The 5895-nt window shown below is 38.4% G+C and overlaps 1 protein-coding gene across 3 annotated transcripts in view; it reads right to left on the minus strand.

Moving 5' to 3' along the window:
* pafah1b1a (platelet-activating factor acetylhydrolase 1b, regulatory subunit 1a) overlaps positions 1-3945 on the minus strand; it is a 49169-nt gene extending 45224 nt beyond the window's left edge. Inside the window, exon 1 of one of the 3 annotated variants that reach the window (XM_028572966.1) lies at positions 3727-3945. The gene's annotated coding sequence lies outside the window, so the exon portion shown is untranslated. Of the gene's footprint in view, positions 1-3491; positions 3666-3726 lie in introns of those variants that run through there. The other 2 variants (XM_028572969.1, XM_028572968.1) reach the window with 2 other exon arrangements.
* Positions 3946-5895: the final 1950 nt, after the last annotated feature.

The raw sequence follows: 5895 nt of genomic DNA on the forward strand, positions 1-5895 counted from the left end.
TCCTCTATACATTTTCAAACACTAGTCACCAGATGGAAAGGTACTCATCTCTCATACTGACAAGTGTATGTTGCCAATAAAATTACCAGGCCATCATCATCAGTTGTGTTACCTGACGTAAGAGGCCTGCTTAGTAGATCAGAGCCCACATCCACACACAGGGAAAAGAGAATCAGTAGGCAGTAGGGGTGGGAATCACCAGAGGCTTCACGATACGATATCATCACGATACTTATGTAACGATACGATATTATTGCGATTTTAAACATATTGCAATATTCTGCGATATATTGCAATTCATAAACTTTTTTCCAACTTCAAATTTTTCCCAATTTCAAATGATGTCCCCAAAAGGAAACTTTGTCAACATCTGTTTTATTTAAAAAGATACATTTCTCTGTTTGTTCATCTCACTTCAATTGTATTGCTGCAAAATCAGATTGTCAAGCAGACAAACTGACCAACACATATATAATAAAAGATTGATGCTTGGCGTCTGTGTATCGATACAGTATTGGCACAGAAAATATTGCGATACTATGCTGTATCGATTTTTTCCCCCCACCTCTAGTAGGCAGGAAGCTCACAGGAACATCAAATCAAACACATGCCTCAGCCAACCTGCATACAGGTGGGAACAACACAATGAACACTAGTTAGCACCCTTCATTCATACATGTTGTACAAGCAAAGTTCCACCTAGCAGCCAAAAAATGCTTTCTCAATCCATCCAGGGTATTCACTTCTTGCCAACAAGTTACTGGTTTAAATTATTATAGCTCTAAATTTAGACTGGAGTTGTTTGATGAGTCTGTCAGTTATGTTTGCCAAGCTGGCAAGTATGAAGCACGTTCAAATCAAAACCTTTCAATTCTTCAGGCTACTTTGGCACCCACTATAACTAGGGATGGGTATCAAGAACCAGTACTAAACTGGTACCGGTTCTGGACTAGGGCTGGGCAATATATTGATATTATATCGATATATGAGGCTAGATATGGTCTTAAATTTTGGATATCGTAATATGACAAGTGTTGTCTGTTTCTGGTTTTAAAGGCTGCATTACAGTAAGGGGATTTAATTTACCAGACTTACTTTTGCCTTTACCCACTTAGTGATTGTATCCACATTATTGGTGATTATTTATTAAAAATCTCATTGTGTTAATGTTTTATGAAAGCACAAATAGTCAACCCTACAATAATAGCAATATCGACATCAATGTATTTGGTCAAAAATATTGTGATATTTGATTTTCTCCATATCGCCCAGCCCTATTCTGGACTGGTCAGTACCAAAGTATTGATAAGCTCCTGGACAAGCGATATTGCATAACATTGTCAGACATTTCCTCACAATCAAAGCGGCCATTTGTAGGTTGTCAGTTGCTGCTGGCAGCAGGTCAGTAATGACCAGTTAGCTAGCTGGTGGGCACCCTGTCTGGAAGGTCAACGTCTGCGCTACTGTCAGCTAAGGGAAGACAACTCATACGGTATCTGCCCTTCAGCCCGCCACAATCACAAAGATAAACAGCCTCTCAGGCTCATCATTGGCTGTCGACACAAAATAAAGAGGAGGCCCCCTCGGCAAAACATTCTGCTCCTTTCAGACAATACTTCAATCTTTTCTTTGACAAGACTACCCGAAAGACATTTGAGAGGAACACACTACATGTTATGTTGCGGTCATTTGCTTTGCTCTCCAGTTGTTTAACTGATAACAAGTGCTCTTGTAATGGTTGAAGCTTGTACAATTGGAGTTGCTGCGTTTCCATTGCTGGCAGCACTGAATAGAGACGGGCAGCCGGGATTCACTTATTCAAATCAACTTTTAATAAAACATAGGACTGACTGAGATCACTTTCAAGTAAACTGTGAGAAAAATGAAGCACGTCTTCTACTTTTTTTTTTTTAAAGAATGAGAGCTGCTGTTTTCATATTAGCTCATTTTTTCCAAATAGAACACAGAAATTTGGTCTTGCAATACACAGTTTGACACGGTTTCAAATATTGTGCACTGCAGTTTGAACTTTGTGCCATTTCTACATCATGGTGGCTTTCTGACATGTGAAATGCTGTCAAACTTAATAACATTATATACTCAAATTTTTATAGCATTTTCATTTAGAATAAACAACACCAAGGTCTTCACCAAAAAACTAATAATTCATAAACGCAGATTAGTTCGTCAGAAATCGGCCTGACTTTGATAACAAATGTGCAAATGGTATGTGTAGTTAAATAATAAGTTAGGGGCTAAATATGGGCTAATTAGGTAGATAAAGACATAAACTAACATTGAGATAACCGAGAAAACAGTCTAAACTTAGAGGAACCCTCCATTGACTCACCACAGGTAGCAAGATATTCAATAGCTCATTTGTTCAAGGGTTAGTTGTGTTTATGTCAGAATAGTATTGCTAGATTCACAAAAGCCCAACCAACTGTTAAGATTATAGCTGTCAAAATAACCACAAACTGAAAAAAGGGATTACATTCCTTAAGTCAGTCATAGCCAAAGTCAAAGTTTGGTTTTGAAGCTGAACACTGCTTTTATATAATAATAATAATAATAATAATAATAATAATAATAATAATAATAAAAAATAAAAGCAAATTTTCATCAATATCCCATAATTCCAGTTGATCAGCTGCTGCGCGGTCCTTACAGGCGCGGCTAGGAAGAATAACTCACCCAAGGATCCTTGCTTAAACCAATTTTCTATATCCGATATCAATACAAGGTTGCCCAACATTTCGAGGGGGACTCGTTTGTCGGATCAGTGCACAGAACAGTGTGAGCAACCACAGCAATGATTTGCATTCATCCCAGTGTAAGCCCTCGGTCCACAAATTCCTGTTCCGAATCACTCAATCACACCCTCACAATGAGAGAGAAAATGTGCAAACTGAAAACAAGGCAGACACTTAGGTACTGGTTAGACGCAATATACAAACTCATAGACTGCGATGTGCTCCACCCTGATTTTCCAACACTGAGCCAACAAACCGCATGAAGCAGACCGAGTTGCAGATGATGATGGCAGCAGCAGCCATCAGTGAGCATACACCAGTATGACAGCGACAAACAGCAGAAGGAATAATGTACTCAGGAGCATGTCATGTTAGAAAACTGCAGCAGGGGTGTCTGATATTCAATTACAGTTAGATGAGCACAACACATGTACAACGAAAACCTGATAATGAATATCACTTAGCTAATACAGCGGTGGTGTGAAGCTGCAGCACACTGGACATGTTGTCCTAACTGTGGTCGCTAACGATTTCGGTCGACATGACGACGGTGCCAGCCGGTAGCTTAACGTCCTCTAACGTTATGCCCAGTTATCGTTAGCTAATGTTGGCTAAAGTTAACGTTAGCCAAGTTAGCTTCCCGGCGATGCAGTCAGAAAGTTAGCTCGTACATTCACTTAAACGAAAACTACAGGCTCATAAGATGCATTCAAGCTCAATTAGCTACAATTAACTTACACCGTAGGTAACGTCGACAGACTTGAACTATAGTAAGCGCACAAGATTGTTTATCTGGAAACAAGGATATGCTCCACTGACAAGGTACCTGCTGCTCCAGCCCAAGCGGCCTATCCGCCATTTTGAGACATAAAAAGGAGGTGCAAAAATTACAGCCACATCGTCATTTTCCCCACCTAACGCCGGATTCCTTCGACCCTGACCGGCTTCATATTAGAAAACTATTCGGACTCACCCTATGGTTTCTGCCCGTGAATATCCTCAGCCGTCTTTAACGGTAACACGACCCGACAGGGCGTGAAATTTCCGCTCCAAAATATGATCTTGTGATGTGGAGGTAAACTGTGCCCGTCTTGTCTCTCCGGCGCTGCTTGCTTGTTTTTTCGTAGGCTACCGCATTCGCCTTCAGCCGGGAGCGCGCAAAAAACTCGCGTTCACGGTCTGACGGGAGCGCTCCGCCCTTGAATCCCTATGGTTGCTATTTGTACATGCAAAAAGATAAGAGTTTGGGATTTTAACTGACAATGTACACTATGGTGAATGCATTTTGCAGTAGTGAAAGTAACTAGGAACATTTACTACTAGTCTAGTACTGTACTTTTGAGGTACCTGTATTTTACGGTAGGCTACTTTATACTTCCACGCCACTACATTCGTAAATATTGTACTTTTTACTCCACTATTTATCTGTCAGCTATAGCCACTTCATAAATACATAATTTACATATAAAACATGTGATCAGCCTATACGATATTATTCTAGATTAAATTACCTGACAGTGGAATTAGGTAAAAAGTAACAAGGAAACCAGCAACAATAAAATGCTGCTTATTATGCATCAGTAATAATACAAAAATATAACACACTGACAGGACCCATTCTGCCACCTAATGAGTACTTGTACCAGTTATACTTTTAAGTAAATTTTGCTGCACATACTTTTAAGTAAATTTTTCTGCACATACTTTTGTACTTCTATTACTAATTTCACTTAAGTAAAATATCTCAATACTTGTTCCATCACTGGCTACTTGTATGCTGTCAATGTTATTGTATGTTGTTATCAAAACCCCAAACAAAAGTTTGACTAGTTTTATTTTATTCAGTTTAATATAAAAGCATACTCAAACCAAAATATAATTAGGTTTAATATTTTGTAAAGAACAACACACAAATACCACACACCTTCAGGGTAAGCAGACTCAAACACTTGGCCTAAGAAGCCTTTGTGCAAAAGACATATAAGCTGAGATAACACAAAACTGTTGTTAGACAATCATAATTTCCAGACAATAAATGCAACAGGACTAGTGGGATAATATTTTGGGGTATATATTTTACTCCTTTTCCCCCCACACAGACCTTTGAGAGTATTTTACACAGGATCCATATCTGGAAATTAAGGGAATAATTTATTGCCTGTGCATATGTAATTCCAGTTAATATGCATATTCCACTCTTGCCTTATATTTCAGTCATTCAGATTGCAAATAAGTAATTACAAAAGGTATATATGCAAATTGTGTGAAATAATACACTTAGTTTTGTATTATTACACCATAGGTCTTTTTTTCCCCACTTCTGATGCTAATGTCTAACATGAAATAACATCTCAAACATTTTAACAGCTAAACTATTCAAAAACAGAAATATTACACTGAACTCTAGTGGACTGAGATTAGTGCCTCCAGCAGCACTGTGTTAAGGGTAGTATCGCTGCAGACAAATAGTTTGATCATTCTCATTGAGTTTCTTCTGGATCATGATCTACAGTGTTAAAATACCCAAGCAATATAATTCCTGCTGGTGGGATTTCAACAGGTTCAGAGCATGTTCAACAGGTAGCAGTGTTTGTAATTTTGGGTCATATGATTAATATTCTGGGGGAGAGACAAAACATTTAAATACCCTCATTTTGATTTGTCAAAGTCAACTAAAGCATGTGTATTTATATATAGCTTCACTGCAACATCTCCTGTCATTCGGGTAATGCATGTCCTTCACAATGAGACAAGTGTTAGTGTGCCACCTTGTGGACACCGTTGGTATTATTGTTGAGCAAGATAAAGTCAAAGAAACAAGAAGACTTATGATTCAAGAAAACAAAATCAGGAGGCATATTTCATCTTCATAAATTGTAAAGTTATTACCGTTTATCACCTTGGTTCCATTCAGAAGCATAAATAATAGGCACAATACACAGCTCTGTGCTATTGATGTCATGACTTGTTTTAGGAGCACAATTAGGAAAATCACTAATAACCGATTCACCCAGTCTGAAGAGCTCCCCTTTCGTTTTTTAATACCGCTTCTATATTTTCAGGTAATTCAGCCTGTACAGTAAGTAGTCCATCTTGCATGTCTTGTGCGAAGTACAAACGGCATTTTTCGAAAAACAATCAG

This window comes from Perca flavescens, chromosome 3, assembly GCF_004354835.1.
Source record: "Perca flavescens isolate YP-PL-M2 chromosome 3, PFLA_1.0, whole genome shotgun sequence".
Classification (NCBI taxonomy): domain Eukaryota; kingdom Metazoa; phylum Chordata; class Actinopteri; order Perciformes; family Percidae; genus Perca; species Perca flavescens.